At 37.7% G+C, this 17,335-nt stretch overlaps 1 non-coding gene across 1 annotated transcript; it reads left to right on the top strand.

The window, feature by feature from the left end:
• The first annotated feature begins 16,398 nt into the window (after positions 1-16,398).
• LOC130837603 (U6 spliceosomal RNA) lies at positions 16,399-16,507 on the top strand. The gene has a single exon (XR_009049372.1). It is a non-coding gene; the product is annotated as a U6 spliceosomal RNA (small nuclear RNA).
• The last annotated feature ends 828 nt before the right edge of the window (positions 16,508-17,335 follow it).

Here is a 17,335-nt window from a genome sequence, read left to right as displayed (position 1 = left end):
AGAAAGTATTCACCTTATAAGAATTCTGCTTTGTTAATGTCAGCAGAGATAAAAAGAAAATCCAGAGGTACATGATCTGAGAACATAATAATAATAGATAATAATAGTATGTGAGTTTATTGTAGGACAAGTTCTGTCAAAGCCAGGTACTACTGACATCGGGTGGAGTGGGGGGCAGGGGACTGTCCTGTGCATTGTAGGATGTTTAACAGCACCCTTGGCCTCTACCCGCTTTATTCCAGTAGAATGTCCCACCCCAGTTGTGACAACCAAAAATGTATCCAGACATTGCCAAATGACCCCAGGGGACATAATCGCCCCTGTTGAAGATCATTGGTCTGTATGCTTTGCCTCAGTACTTCTGTGAGAAGGTGCTATTATCATGTGCATTGTGTAGACGAGGACAAAGAGGTGAGGGCTGGTTAGTGAAGTAGCATTGACGGTTTCACTGGAACAGTTCACTGGGACCAAAACATTCCAGTCCAGTCTGTCTGAATTCTACTACACTTCTGTAGCCAAAAGGTGCTGGTGGCTTTCGCCCTTTGAAAGATACAGTTACTTTAAAGAGGGGATATTGTAGCTGTAGTCTCTCTGTGACCCACTTCAAAGTCTTAAAAGAAATGTCAGGGGTTCAGTAATGGAACTTAACGTTCCTCCCCCTTTTTTTTCTCAGCAAAATGGCACTTGCAGTGACTTAGTTGCTCAATTCAGAAAGTTTCCTTATCGTAAAACCTATGATCTATTACCAAGTTGTGTACTATTAAGCTCATAAATTCAATTTGAAAATACTTTGAAGTAATAACATGCTTTTTTCTCATGACTATCTTAAGAATATATTTCCATAGATTATTAAATATTCATTTTCAAAATGAATTTTAATGGTAGCATAGTATCCCACCTTTGAGATATACCCTATATATTTAAGGAACCTCTGTCTTTGGGCACTGAGAGGTATTTTTGCCCTAGTGTTTTGTACATCATAACAGTTTTCTGTTTTCATTGTCTGTCCACAGAGCCTCTGCCAGCACCACTATCCAGTGCTTACAGAACCTCCTTTAACATAACGTCTTACCAGGACACTCATTGCACAGTTTCCTTGGAGATACAGAGAAATTTTAAGCCAAAGTGTACATGATAGGTTCTAAGTCTAGAGAAATCATTCTGGATATAAATTTGAGGCTGAAATGGACAGAAATGAAACTGGATTCAGGGAGAAGAGTTAGAAATCAACTGAGATTCGATAAGGTTCTGAGATAAAGCAGTGGCAGTGGGAAAGGCTTAAGAGATGTTAAGGAGGAAGATTTACAGGACCTGTGGACTGATTAGATCACAGGATTAGGGAGAGGGAGAAGTTTAAGATAACTTCTGGATCTACACTTGCTTATGATTTAAAAAATTAACTATGGGGAACTCGAGGGAGGGTGGGGGGGCAGTCGAAGGAGGGAGGGAATACGGGAATATGTGTCTAAAAACAGATGATTGAACTTGGTGTACCCCCAAAAAATAATAAATTAAAAAAAAATAAAAAATTAACTATGGAGGGATAAATTGCACTCCAATTGATTGACAGGGCCAGAAGAAAAATAATTTGAGAACTATTTTGTCTCCCTGAAACCCAAACCATTTTAATTCCACTTGGGATCAATTTTGTTATTCATTATAATATGAAACATTATACTTCTTAAAATCTCTGAATGATGAAAAGGGAACTGGTTCCCCCTCTCCCTTTTTATTTTATATTTTTTAAAAATACATGTGATCCTTGCACATGTGTATTTATCTGGATGGAATGAACAACCTTTCTTGATTCTTCTCTGTATAAAGTGTGGGCCACAAGGAAAGGAAGGAAAATAGAAGTTCCTCTGTACAATCATTAATAATCTAGTAATCACAGCAGCTCAATTCAAGTAAAAGCCATTTACTGAGTTCCTATCCCATGTAAGGCTCTGACTGGGTGCTGGGTTGTGTCATGCTCAGAGCTACTGAAAACTCAGGGTCCAGTGAGAGGTCCTGGGTTAGGCAGAAGAGGCCACCAAAGGGTTCATCTACGGAATTCCGGGACAGAGTCAAGAAATGAGTTTGTAAGCCTGGAAACGGAGCCAGAGTATATTGCACAAATTTCTTGTGCTCTAGTTTTTGTATGTGAAATGATTAAAGTTGTGTGGATATTTGATTTGCATATTATAATTTATAGGTACAAGATTTAATTTGTGAAAGGATGCTTAATTATTTTCTTGGAAGACTGAGTGATTTCTTACTCCTGTTAGTGGGTGACTAAACGCAATACCTTTGTTTTACATCTTGCTGTCTTTAAATTTGAAATAAACAAAAATTTAGAGTTTTCTCCTTAAGTAGGAATCAAAGGAGAAGTAGAAAGGTGATACATCAATAGTTATGTTTTCCCAAAAACCTATTTAGAGTAATTATACAAATCTTTAAACTTATATATCATTCTTGTTTTTTTTAAATAAATGTAGATTAAGATACCACGTGAAGCGTGACTCAAAGAAATGCAGGTAGTTAGGTGGCAATGTTAATATATTATTTATCCAAAGTAAAATGTTTCTTTATTCAATAATGAGCCTTTGCTTTTTATTTATTCATTCAGCCCTTGAGAGCTTACTATGTGCTAGTCATTGGATACAATAGTAAATGATACAGAAAAGACCTCTAATCTCAATGTCAAAAATATTAATTTTCACAGACACATGCTACTAGGTCTTTTTATGAATACAAAAGGCATGAGGATGGTTAACAGTTGGGAAATTATTTTCCTAATTATTTCTATGATTTTTATCTAATTTCCATTTTTTGCGTGGAACAATGCTATTTTCTATTGGGTCACATGAAGATAGAGAAGATATGTCTTACCCTTAAGGATTTCACCATCTAGGGAAAATGGTTGACCAATTCCAAGATAATGAAGATAAACTAAGAAGTAAATACCAGTTCTGCAGGTGACGTCTTTATAAAACAAAACTTTCCAAATTGCACTTCTTCCATCATACTCTCTTGTATAATTAGCCTGCATCAAGCTAGAAGATGCTAAAATAAAGGAAATGAAGAGTGTTTTGAGCATCACCAAGAGTTCCTTTTCTGGAAAATCTCCTCTTAATATGGTAGAAATTAATGCTTTTAAGAAAATGTAAAAGTCCTAGACTATGCTATACATGTAGTAAACACAATTTTTGTAGCCATCGTAGCAAATTCCCTAGGAAATAACCACAAAACTTGAGATAAATTTGCTGTCAAATCCTTTAAGAAGTGCTTAATGAGAAGTGGACATGCAAAAGACTGGGTTCCTGAGAGAAGTTGAGTTGCCTTATAAGACTGGGAGGAGAGCAGAGTGTAGCTTACGATTCTGACAGAGAGGGAGTGTTATTCCTCTTGCATCATAGAAGAGAGGGAGGAAGAGGACTGAGTTTATCCTTATTCTTGCCCAGATTTGGGGTCTGAAATTGAACAACCATCAAAATCATCTAAGGCTATAGTGGGACACGTTCTTTCATCATTGCCGTGGAAGAAAAAGTAGATCGCTTCCTGCAGCTCAGTTTCATTGCCTGGCACAGATGTCTTGAAGAAATGGCAGCCTTTTAGAAGCTATGGAGAAGTGCAGTTGGGCAGGCTGTGCTGGAAGCACTGGTGAGCCGGTGGCATTACAGCTCGGCTAGGAAGATGATGGCACAAGGACATCTCTGGGCAGCCGCAGAGCCAGGCATGCAGATAGAAAACATCTAGCAGTTGCACATAGTGGCTGATGGTGGTTTGTGAGATACCTGAGGAATGCCACCACCTACCTCCCCTTAGTGGAAGGAACGGACTTCGTGGCTATGAAAATTCCTGAGGGTAAGTCCAAAGTAAAATGGCATTATTGTTATTTGATACTTGATTACCTGAAAGAGAGAGAGAGGAAGAGGGGGAACTCACGAGTTATAACACTGTTCATTCTTAGGCACGAGAATTGGGTAATTGATAATTGATGTTTATGCGTTTTTCGCAGAGATCACCAAATAGCCCTCTGCTCCTCCACATTTCCCAGCTTCCCTCGCAGTTGGATTTGGTTCTGGCTGTTGAGATACAGACAGAAGTGATGTGTCATTTCTAAGCCTGGTCCATTAATACCTTGCTCAAGATTCTCCAGCTCTCTCTTTGCTTGCCATGGTGACTTGGGAGAAACAATATGGCGGAGGGACAGGATGTACGTATGCAAATTTAAACCTTTCATGTGTTAAATTCCTCACACTTACCGGTTGTGGCAATTGGGGTTGATTACCTGGATAAACATCCTTGCTAGGGTGATGGGATAGAATCACCAAGCCCCTCTTTCAAACACCTCTTCAGAAGGGCCTTTTGTACCTATTCTCACCCTGCCCCAACTTGGAGGTTGCCTTTTTCATTAGTTTTAAATTAATAGGGGTAAGGAGCTGGAAAGAAGCACAATGTGTATTGCCCCAGTGGCCTCTATTTTGGCTCAAGAATAGCTCTCTTATTTAGATTATACTAAGGAGTAAAAAAAAAAAAAAAGCTATCTAAAATTCTAGAGTATGTGGAGAAGCAAGATGAAATCAACTTGGAATCATTAGAAGAATCATTGTCAATGCCAAGGAACCATTCCCTTTTGTCAGGATTCATCCGTACCACTAGCTTTCTATTTATGTTATATGAGGACAGAGATTCTGATCCTCTAAGAAATGGCTTTTATCTTTTTTTTTTGAAATGGAAGTATAGTTGATGTACAATGTTATGTTAGTTTCATGTGTACTACGTGGATTATTTGACATTTGCATACACTATGAAATGATCGCCATAAGTTTAGTCACCATCTGTCCCCACACAAAACTACAACAATATTATTGACTGTGTTTCTTATGCTGTATGTTACATCCCCGTGGCTTATTTATTTTGTGCTAAAGGTTTGCACCTCTTAATTCCCTTCATCTATTTTGTCCGCACTCCCAACCCCCTTCCCCTCTGGCAACCACCTATTTTTTTCTCTGTCTCTATGAGTCTATTTTCATTTTGTTTTGTTTGTTTTGTTTTTTAGATTCCACATGTAAGTGAGATCATGTATTGTTTATCTTTCTCTGTCTGACGTATTTCACTTAGCATAATACCCTCTAGATCCATCCATGTTGTCGCAAATGGCAAGACTGCATTTTCGTGGCTGAGTGACATTCCATTTTATATGTATACAAAACATCTTCTTCATCTGTTCATCTATTGATGGACACTTAGGTTGCGTCCATACCTTGGCTATTGTAAACAATGTTGCAATGAACATTGGTGTGCCTATTACCTTTTTGAATTAGTGTTTTTGTTTAATTCAGGTAAAGACCCAGAAGTGAAATTGTTGCATTATATGGCAGTTTTATTTTCAATTTTTTGAGGAATCTCCATACTGTTTTCCACAGTGGCTGCCCCCATTTACAATCCTACTAACAGTGCAAGAGTGTTCTCATTTTTCTGCATCCTTGCCAACGCTTGTTATTTGCGTTCTTTTTAATGATAGCCAGTCTGACAGGTGTGAGGTGGTATCTCAGTGTGGTTTTGATTTGCATTTCCTTGATGATGAGTGATGTTGAGCATCTTTTCATGTGTCTGTTGGCCACCTGTTTGTCTTTTTTTGGACTATTCAGGTCCTCTGCCCAATTTTTAATTGGGTAGTTTGTTTTTCTGATGCTGATTTGTGAGATCCTTGTATATTTGGGGTGTTAACCCCTTATTGGTCATATTATTTGCAATTTTCTTCTCCCATTCAGTAGGTTGCCTTTTTTTTGTTGTTGATGGTTTTCACTGAGCAAAAGCTTTTAAGTTTGATCAGGTCCCATTTGTTTATTTTTGCATTAGTTCCCCTTGCCTGAGGGGACAGATCCAAGAAAATACTGCTAAAACTAATGTCAAAGAGTGTACTGTCTATGTTTTCTTCTTTTAGTTTAAAATGATGAATTTTGTCTATCAGTTATTAGCATTGCTTTCTTCTCTCTAAGAGTGTATGTCCATTTCTAATTCATTGACATTATATTAGATCCTGGGACACACCAGTCATAGAGGTACATGTTATCCCTGTACAACTTGATCTGGAAATGCATTCTGACAGAGATGTTTCCAATACACATTCTGTTCTAATGTCATTGGAGGAAAAACACAACATTTGTGAAGTAGAATAATAAATGATAAGGGGCAATTTATACACCAATAAGCAACATTTCCTCCACTCAAAATGTCACCTTTAGAAACAGTAAACGTCTTTTGTATTTTGTTACCATTTTCTTAAAGAAAAAAAAATCCATTACACTGAAACATCATTTCCCTAATCAGTTTGAAGCATGTAACTAGAGACAATAAGCTTAAAATAGGAAAGGGGAATAATTAAAGAGCTGACTGTAAAAGTTTATTATGCAATTAGTTACATGCACACACTTGTTCATTTTTCATTCTAGACTGCTATTATAATTAGAAAAACTTTAAACACAAGAAAAAAGAACAAAGTTATACAACATGTAGTTCTGTTTACAACTCAGTGATGACTAATTTAGATTATCAGATGGGTAGTAAAATGGAAAGTTTCCAATAAAGCAAACCATTTAACATCAATTAGAGCCTTCTTTATAGAGGCAGAAAATATAAAATTTTACTTATCAATCTTGTTTTCAATAACACAGCCTGAAGATACCATGTAACTTGCCCATTTAACTCTTGAATGAATCCCTTAAGAGATTTAAATTGGAATAAATATCACATCTTGAATTAGAATTATCAAAGTTAATGTCTACTTAATTTCTGGCTTTAAAAATAACATAAATCATGTTTTCTTGATCCATATGGTATTATTTTTCTAAGGCAAAGCATTCAAAATTAATGATTTTACTTTAGTTCGGGTTGCACATAAACCACTCACAAAAATGTAGTTCCGATATCATCACAAATCTATATTTATAACTAAAATAAGATACTGCAAAGCAAATGGCCTAAGTTTAGCTACATTGTTAGAGATATGATATTTAATCTCACTCTACCCAGAATTTTCTTATTTTTATATATATTAGTTTTTCTGCCTATATGATTTATATAAAGTTATTCCCAGCTATAAAATTGTTTTTTATTAACATACAAAACATAATATGCACAGAAATGTGTTTAGATGTAAAAGATTCCTTTAAATGAACCCATATTATTCAATAATATTTGCTTACTTTTGTTTCATGCTCTTTATTTGCATATTAAATCTTCTTAACAAGATTAGAAAAATTCAACATAATTTACTCCAATTATGGGGGAGGAAGTGAGAGATTAAGGATTAAGAATATTGACCAAATTCACCCATTTAGAATTACAGAATTAAATTTACATTTGATTATGATTAGTTCATTTGATTTGAGACATTCTGAAAAGAAGTCCAATACTTGAGACCTTATTTTCTCTCTGCTGCCGTGTCAGAAACTCTATGTTGAAACTCAGCAATAGCCCTACTTTATAAATACTTTTCTGTATTGCAGAGGTGGAAAGCCCAGACTTCCTTGTCAGCAGGGTTCCACTTACACTCTGCTGTTTAGAAGTTCTCAGTGAGGTTTGGGAATTAGAAGAAGAGAAGTTTCTATTCTCTAGTGGTGGATGTCTGTAGAACGTTGCCAGTGGCTTCTTGCTGATCTCGTAGAATCGCTTGCTGCCATGCTGCCTGCATCTGAGCTCAGCCAGTGCCTGCTTTCTGGGATCCCACCACTGTGATCTCCTCTCGCTAGTAGCAGCTTCCCTGATTTTCACTCCTCTGACTTTCCCAATGACTGCAAGCCTCTAATGCCTTCCAATTTCCCGACTGAAGCGCTTGGATGTGGGATTTGATATCAAAGTTTGATATAGATACAGAACCCCATAAATGGGAATCTGGAATTGGTTATCTGACTGGGTTAGATTTGAAGGCAGTAATGATCTCACTGCCAATGAAAACTGGGCTATTGGTAGTTCTCAGCATACAGAGACAAAATATTTGCTTAAAGTAGCATCTGAAAGGCACTTGTAACTGCATGGCTATTGAAAGGAAGGATACTGGAAGACCAAGTGGCTATTCCAATACAATATTACAGTGGAAATGATGGTTATACTGACTTTGGAATGAATTGATAGCTTCTTATTGCAATGGAGAGCTTTGAGTCAGAGAATGACAAGTTTGCGGTTCAGAGAAGCAGAGAGCTTCTATACTTGTCCTAAAGATATATCTCAGCTCTTAACAGTCATAGGACCAAAGTATCCAAAAGCCAAGCTCAAGATTTGATCCTATAGGTCATAGAAATTAAACACCAATGGATTTCACAGTTTCTTCAGGTCTCTTTCGTGAAAATTAAGGATTAGATAAGAGTGGGATCTTAGGAACTGGAATGTATGGATTTTGTATGGATTCTAATAACTTTGAATATTTTGATCCCCTGTTACTACTGAGCCTCCCTTTCTAGAAGCAGGAGCCACTGCTGAGCTGCTTCCTCAGTCATTCCTCCCCGGCTTGATGATCCTACAATGACTTCACCTGAGGCCATAACACACAAAGAGATGGGATTCTCCTCTCAGCTCACTCCCAACGTCTCTCCTGACTCTAGCCCATAATTAGAGCCCAGTGGCAAGGATCTGAGCACAAATTCAGAGCCAACAGGAGATAGCATACACACCAAAAGAACTGTAAGATTTTTGCTAATTTATATTAAGGGAAATTCAGGGAATATGTGTAAGCAATGGATTCTAAGCAGTTAAGACCAGGGAATAAGGAACATAACATTGCAATAAGTCAAATGTATTGATATCCCTTGCACACACATGAGTTTCTGGATTTAATATGTGGTTCAAATAGCCAGGAATGACTCTTACAGTTTCATTGATGGGTTGATTGAAACCTAGACTTGGAGTCGTCCCACATTAAATGAAGTTGAGATGTCAGAACTTCCTTGACACAATAGAGAGGAAGGAACCCAAAGGCTTAAAGAGGTTGGGATTTGGAGTCAATTTATCATGTACATGGACCTCCTAGGTGGCGCAGTGGTTAAGAATCCACCTGCCAATGCAGGAAACATGGGTTCGAGCCCTGCTCCAGAAAGATCCCACATGCCACGGAGCAACTAAGCCCGTGCACCATGACTATTGAGCCTGCACTCTAGAGCTGGTGAGCCACAACTATTGAACCCGTGTGCTGCAACTACTGCTGCCACGTGCCTGGAGACCATGCCCTGCAACAAGAGAAGCCATGGCAATGAGAAGTCTGGGAACTACAACGAAAAGTAGTCCCCGCTCGCCACAACTAGAGAAAGCCCATGTGTAGCAACTAAGACCCAACACAGTCAATAAAAAATAAATAATAAATAAATTAATTAATTTAAAAAAACTTATTGTGGGCAGTCAATTCCTTAACCCCCTTACCATGTGTCCCATGAGGATCCAGAAAATAATTCTTTCCTAAAGACTTTGGAAAAATACACTGATGAGGAGAACAAAATATGCTTGAGGCTTTTAGTGACTGCTCTCTACAAATCAGAGATGGTGGAGGGAGATACTACCCAGGAAATGGCACCGTATTTAAAAAAAAAAATAAGGATATCCCAGAGTAGCAGAAGCTTCTGGCTACACTCAAGCACCAGGAACGAATGGGGGCAGTTACCGAAATGGGCAGCAAAGTTGGGGTGGTAACCAAAATGGTTTGATTTGCAAATTTTGGGGGCAGTGGCTAATTAATTATGGTGCCTGTAAGGCTAAAAGATATTCGAAGCCTGCTAAAGTATTACTTAAAATATATAATCCAATAAAGTCTAGGGCTTCATTCAACACGATAGAAAGTGGTGCCCCACCCCCACCCGCAATCAGTTCCCAGACATGAATCAATTCAAGGACATGAGAGTGCTTTAATTAGAGGAAGGCCACGTTCTCTCGAGAGAAGGCTGTGTGACACAGCCACATACATTTGTGGTGAATCTGCATTCTAGGCTTCCTCACAAGACATTTGGCTTTTTAACATGGTGATTGTGCGCTGAAAAATGGAGTTACCTGGATGTTTGGAGATTTATTGGATGGTTTCCCTGAGATGAAACGGGAAACTGAAATTCAACTCTGTTCCACCTGTCCGAGCGGAGACTTACGGAGGTCCCAGAGGAACTGCAAAACCACAGAGGTTATTTTCCCTGTTCCTGAATACATACTTGATTTAGACATAGAAATGGAAAGAATTCCCTCATAGAGACAGGGCTATTGTGGAAAGAAGTGACAGTTGGAAGCCTTACAACCACTATCAGGAAGGAAACAAAAGTCAACAACACATCCCTGGGGAGACTGCAGAACTAATATCACCATCAAAGTATTGAAAGATCCCAGGGAGTTGAGTCCCTGGCTTCCCTCATTTAATTCCCTTAACTAGCCTATGGAAAAGAGAGATGGATCTTGGAGAATAAATAGATTATTGTAAATGGAAGCTGATATTCACTCTAATTGCAGCAATTTCCAGAACCTGGTATTCAGCTATTGATCTAGAAAAAATCTTTTTATGTATACTCACTCATAAAAGAATATTAGAGGCAATTTACTTTCACCTTTTAGGAATAGTAATACAGCTCAGCTGATCTGTCTCAGAGCTGTGTCAGTTTTATAGTTATCTGTAATAATCCCATCCACAAATCATTGTGTCACTGTCCAACAAAACGTTAATGTTGTCCACTTTATTGATGATAAAATCAAATGAGCAGGATTTAGACAATACCCTAGATGCCTTGCTGAGACACTTGTATGACAGATGATGAGGGATAACCCCATTAAAATTCAGTGACCTGCCACCTTAGTAAGCTTTCAGTGGCATAGTGGTCTGGTCCGGTTGAGACACCACATTCAAGGTGAAAGACACATTGCCGAACCTTTTGCTCCCTATCCCTAAGAAAGAAAGAAAATGCTTGGGAGCCTCTTTGGATTTTGGAGACTGTAATTGAGTGTGCTGCTCTGATTCATTTACTAAGCATTCTTGAAGGCTGCCAACTTGTCCAGGATGCTCCGCCAACTGCAGCTTATAACCCATGGATCCAATGGAGCTCGAAGTGTCTCTGATGCAAACAGGAATGCTATATAGAGTCACTGGCACACTCCCGCAGGAGAGATCCACTGTGAAGACTCCTGGGGTTTTAGAGCAAAAAAATAACATTTTTGCACACAACTTTCTCCTTTACAGAAACAATTCTTGGTTTGCTCCTGGGCCCTCCTGGGGACGAATTGCCTGGTCATGGCAACCTCACATGACCGTGAAATGATGTATTTGATATATCAAGTCATCCTGACATATCACAGAATGCACAGAACGGTGGGTCAGTATGGAAGCCCTTTTCTTCAACTGGGAGTGACATGTGTATAAAATCAGACTTAAGTAGGTTCTGAAGCCTAAACAATTTAACGTGCTGATGACCCAGATTCTCATGAAACCATTCCTAATGCATTGCTACCTCGCCCTCAACTCACACTACATCCTCATGCAGAGTTGCTTCTAACCAGTTGACTGGGGAATACAAGAACTGCTCTTGGTTTAAGCTGGTTCCACAAGATATGCTAGCACTGGTCATGTTTGGACTGTTGCAGATTCATAGCTTGCTCAGGGGATGCCTTGAAGGGTAAAATGGAAGAGAAATACTTTCAAAGAACTCCAAGCAACTTATTTTGCATGGTGCATGAGAGGAGAGTGACCAGAGATAAAGATCTGTACTAATTCATGGGTGACATCTAACAATTTGGCCAGATGGACTAGGCTTTAGAAGGACAAGAAGCTATAAGAATGGAGCTCTCAGAATGCACAGAAAGTATGAAAATATTTATTTTCCGTGGGAATGCTTATCAAAAGTTACTCACTGTGAATGTCCATCAACACCTTTTCTCAACCAGCTCAGTGCTTGCTCTATGGGTCTGTGAACTAAAGAGCCATGGCATTAAGGTTGAGATTGTGACTGAGATCAAACACAGGCTTCCTCTAACCAAGGAAGGCCTGACCATGATCACTGCTGAGCATCCAACCTGCCTACAGCAGAGACCAACACTGAACCTCTGATATGGTACCATTTTCCAGAGCAACTAACCATCTGATAATCAGGTTGACTACACTGAAACCCTTTTATCACGGAGTGAGTAGAGATGTGTCCTCACTAGAACAGATTTTTCCTCTTGCTGAGATTAGCCTTCCTGCTCTAAGTGTTTCTGCCTATACTATCAGCTATAGGTTTAATCAGGCTTTATTCACTATGATAATGACAGTGCACCCACCACCATGACCAAGGGATCAATTTCACGATAATAGAAACTAACCTGGCAGGAAAACTGAATAGCCTATGGAAGACTCAGTTTTATGTTGCCTGGCAGACAATACCTTGCAGAAGCTAAACCAAATGCCTATACCTGTCTACATGATATGGTTCTCTTTCTCCATCAGCAGGAAATCACTTGTCTGAGACACAAGGGATGGAAGGGAGCATGATTCTTCTCAATCTTTTCACTTAGTAAACTTCTGCCAGAAGTTACGCTTCCTGTCGCCATAACTCAGGCTCTGCAGATTCTGAAATCTTGGTTCCCAGGAAAGGAGAATTTCTACCAGGGAGCACATTCCACTTGAAGCTCAGATTGCAACCTGGCCATATTGGACTTCCAATGTCATCAAAAGAAGGAAAATACTCTAGTGACTGAGATGACTAGTCCTGATTATCAAGGGGAAATAGGGCTGTTGCTACCATAAGGGATGAAAAAAAGTGCACAACATGCGGGGATTATCTGAGTGTGCCTTTCAATACTTCCAATACTGTTAATGAAAAATCACAACTTCCCAACTAATGGCTTGGACCACTCAGGAATCAAGTTTAGGTTTATTCTGCCCAGCAGAAGCCCAAGTCCACCTCAATGCTGACTAAGGACAAGGTGCATATGAAATAGATAATAGAAAGAGTATGTTCTAAATCAATTATAACACGATCAGTCACACAAAGGTCTACAGTAATTGTGCTTATATTCCTGCTTGCTATATTATGTGTATACTATAGTGGCCAAATTAGTTTTCTCTCTTCATCTTCTCCTACTAGTTTACGTAAGGAGTTTTGGTGCTGGTTACATCTCTAGCTTAGTCTGCCAATAATATGATCAAATAGGGATTGTGACTGAGCTGAAAAAGAATGAATATCCAGAGATGGGTATAGTGACATATGAATTTTCATGCCTTGCTTTTTGAAGGAGAGAGTGAGTCCATCCTCATTAGATTGAGGGATGGTTGCAACAGGTCAGTGTAAAGCAAAATATTGTTGCTATTTGGAAATTTAAACACAGATATATGGAGAAGCAACTGGATATTGTGTCTTGATACGTAGCATGATCCCTGTTCTTTTAAACTGTGTCTTATAACAGGGGGCTTGACAGTTTGGAGGCTACATTAACTAGATTTACTGGCCAGTGGGGATTTGGTTTAAATTCTGCCAATGGAAGGCATTTGTGTGAGATTTGGAAGTAGAAAATGTAGAGAAGCCATTATTCTCCAGGAGCAGCTGGGCCTCTGCAGATGGCAGACATGGGGTTTTGCCAGTGGCTTTCAGGTGTCCTTCTGCAGTGCTGTAGGCAGCATACATCATTGGTGGAAGTTTCTTTGGATTCTTCTACTTTCTGATTGTTTGATGCTATTTTTAGCTTCCTTGACCTTGCAATAATTGTGTAAGACTGTAATTCCTGTATTCTACCCCTTCCTGCTTAAAATACCTAGCAATGGTTTCTATTTCTCTGATCACATCCTGACTGATACATACAATATATCTTTACTCCTATATTTGGCCATTGGCTACTATGAAGACTTTAAAGACTGTGTGAGGTGAACATTGAAAATGTATTTCCAAACATATTTCAAGATGTATGCCCAAATAAGTGTTTACCTGCAGCATTGTCTTATAATACAGAGATAGCCCATAAGTGGTATATCTACATATGCTGTGTATTGTGAAATATAGCTTAAGTAGCTCAACTATAATCAAAACAAAATAGATTTAATTGGTCTGCACGAATATTCAGCCAACTTGTGTTTATTATGTTGGTGTCCCAAAATGTTACCCTGCTGATGTTTCTGCCAATTCAACTTTGAGTTTGCCAGCATAAATGGGAATAGAACAGATTTCATTGCGTGAAAATCATCACAGATCCAACCATATGCCTTTTGAAAACATTATTATTTTAAATTTATTTTTATCTTACTTGAACTGCATATTCTTCTGTATCACAAAGGGGAAAGGAAAGAAGAACAACAGTTACTTTCAGCAAAGAATACTGTATTTATTTTTTCTTCTAGTTAGACAAGCTAACTCTCCTCCACAGCTTTTAGTCAAACTGCCTGGAAAAACTTTGTATTTCTAATGGTGTGTCAGTGTTTTGTAAGTGACACTCTACCGATGTAAAAGAAAAGGAAAAAAATATTTCCAGGATAGAAACCAAATATCTCAAAATGGAGTAGATTTTTTGCGGAAACTTTTTAAAAATAGTGTTTTAAAGAATATATTCATTTTTTTAAAAACTGCCAAATAATTTATAATCAACCCAGTATCTTCCTAGGCTAATTTTCCAAAACAGGTATTTGTTTAAAAAAAGAAGAAAAGAAATATTGAAGATTCTCAAAAGACTTTAGCACACACTTTGAGACCATCCCTCCCCTCTACTGATGCACACACCACAGCACTTCCATGTGGGACCATTTGCTGTTCTTGGACATACCAACACCTTCAGCTCCTGCTTGAGCAATGCTTGGATCTGAATCTTGTTAGCTATCTGTAAATGTCTTTAGTGGTATATATGTGTCTTTTCAACTAGATTGAGTTCAGTAAGTGTGGAGATTCTTTTATTCGTTTGTGTATTAATGGTGCTTAGCAAATATAGCTAGCAGTTACCAACAAATGGTCGATGAATACACAAAATGAGTGAATGGGTGAATACATCATAGGATTTTAGATTTGGAAGGAATGTTAGGGATTGTTTTGTGCAAATTCCATGTTTCACAAAAGGAAAATGAAGCTCAGTGAGGCTTTGGTTTGGCCAAATTCACACAATAGAATAGTCGTGCTGCTGGTCCTAGAACACAGTTATCTCAGCTTTCTGTTCAGAGGCCTTTTTACCATTTCATTCCTGGCTAATTTGGAATGTTACTTGGAGGGATCGTGGTTCATTTTTTAAATATGTCACTGTGATACTCCTAATATCCTTGGAGACATCATTCACACTTTAAAAATAATTGGGGAAAAGTACCTGTAACTTCAAACTTTCAAATGGCTGCAGTAGCACTCTAGTTTTTCAGCTGCCTCTTTGTCCATTTAGTATTTCAACACTTTATAAAATAGTAGCACCATTGTGGCAATGATATAGTACTTCTATTATGGGTGTAGATATTCTATATCTATATTTCACTTTTTATTATTAAGTTGGAGTTCTTTATAAACTCTAGATACAAGTCCTTTGTCAGAAAGAGAGAGAGATGAAATTATCTATCTATCTGTCTATATCTAACTATCTATTATCTATCTATCTATCTATCTATCTATCCAAAATTTCTACCCAGAATGTGAGAACATCTTTTTTTATCTTCCTAGTATTTCTTGATGAATAGAAATATTAAATTCTGATGAAGTCTAATTTATCAACTTTTAAAAATTTTATGGTTAATGCTTTTTGTGTCTGTAAGAACTCTTTGCCTAGCCCCCAAATCATGAAGATATTCTTTGATGTTTTCTTTGAGAAATTTTATAGAGTTTGCTTTAAAGTTTAGGGCTATTTTCAGCTTAATTTTTTGAATGGTGTGAGGTAGAAATTGACCTTAACTGTTTTTTCACATATTTATCTAATTGTTGCAATATTATTTATTGAAAAGATTTTCTTTCCCCAGTTAGTAGATTTGACATTATTCTTGAGAATCAATTCATTATACACAGGTAGGTCTACTTCTGAGCTCCACATTCTGTATAGTTGATCTACTTGTCTATTACCTTGCCAAACTCATTATGTCTTGATTATTGTAGCTTTATAATAAGTCTTTAAATCACATGGGCGTAAGTCCTACAATTGTGTTCTCTTTGAAGAGAGTTTTTTGCTATTCGAGGTCCTTTTCATTTCCAAATAAATTTTGGAAACTGCTTGACAAATCATATCATGCAATCCATTGAGCCTATAGAGCAATGTCAGGACAAAAGACATGTGAAAAATATTACTTTCCAATCCATGAACATGGATTTTTTTCTGCCCCTCCATCTAAATCTTCATTTCCCTCAGCACTGCCTTGTTATTTTCATGAAAGAGATAATGCATCTCTTTTGTAAATTTATTCCTAAAAGCAGGCATACCTTTGGAGATATTGTGGGTTTGGTTCCAGACCATAGCAAGACAGCAAACATTGTGCTTGCTTCAGCAGCACATATACTAAAATTATGTAACTATACAGAAAAGGTTAATGTGGCCCCTGTGCAAAGATGAGACACGAATTCATGAAATGTTTCATATTTTTGAGAAACATGTCGACTCACCAAACAAGGATTTCAGTGTAGATTTTGTCTTTATCAAATGAAGTTAAAGGAACAAGTTACAGTTAAAGTTTGAATGGAAGAGCCTGCCGTTGTTGTTCCACACCTGGTGGTGGTTGTTTACATTCCTTTATTGAGCCTGCATCTTCATAAGCTTTTTGGCAGGTATAGGTTGGACACCTCCGTTTCATGGTCAAGGCAAGATCAGAGGCCATGGATACTGACAATTGATTTGTCTGTTTTTTTCTGTCTTTTTCCATGACTCCATCTACTGCCTCATCCTGATTTACAAGTAAAACCTAGAAAACCTACAAAAATAAGTGTTTTGTGGTTCATCTAGGAATAGTACAGAAAATATTGCTGGTTTTTTTTTTTGGTGAAGAAAATAAATTTTGTATAGTTTATTTCAACCTAAATTAAAGGTGAATTTTGTTTAAAAAAAAGAAAAAGCAAACATTGCAGTAAAGCAAGTCACACAAAATTTTTAGCTTCCCAGTGTATGTAATGATTATGTTTACACTATGCTGAAGTCTATACAATGTGCAATAGCATATGTCTTAAAAAAAAAGGTACATAACTTAAAAAAACACTGTTGGAAAAATGGCTCCAATATACTTGCTTGACATAGGTTGCCACCAATCTTCAATCTGTAAAAAAGTACATGAGAAGCTCAACAAAGTGAAGCACAATAAACGAGGTATTCCTGTATTATATTTTTGATGCTATATTGTTTAATTGAGATGGCAAAATCCTACTATTTTATTTCAAGATTTCTAAGTCCTGCTTGCATTCAAATAAATTGTAGAAAAAAG

Source organism: Hippopotamus amphibius, chromosome 15 (genome assembly GCF_030028045.1).
Source record: "Hippopotamus amphibius kiboko isolate mHipAmp2 chromosome 15, mHipAmp2.hap2, whole genome shotgun sequence".
Classification (NCBI taxonomy): Eukaryota; Metazoa; Chordata; class Mammalia; order Artiodactyla; family Hippopotamidae; genus Hippopotamus; species Hippopotamus amphibius.
Note: the sequence above shows the minus strand (reverse complement) of the source record. Positions and strands in the feature narration are given on the sequence as shown.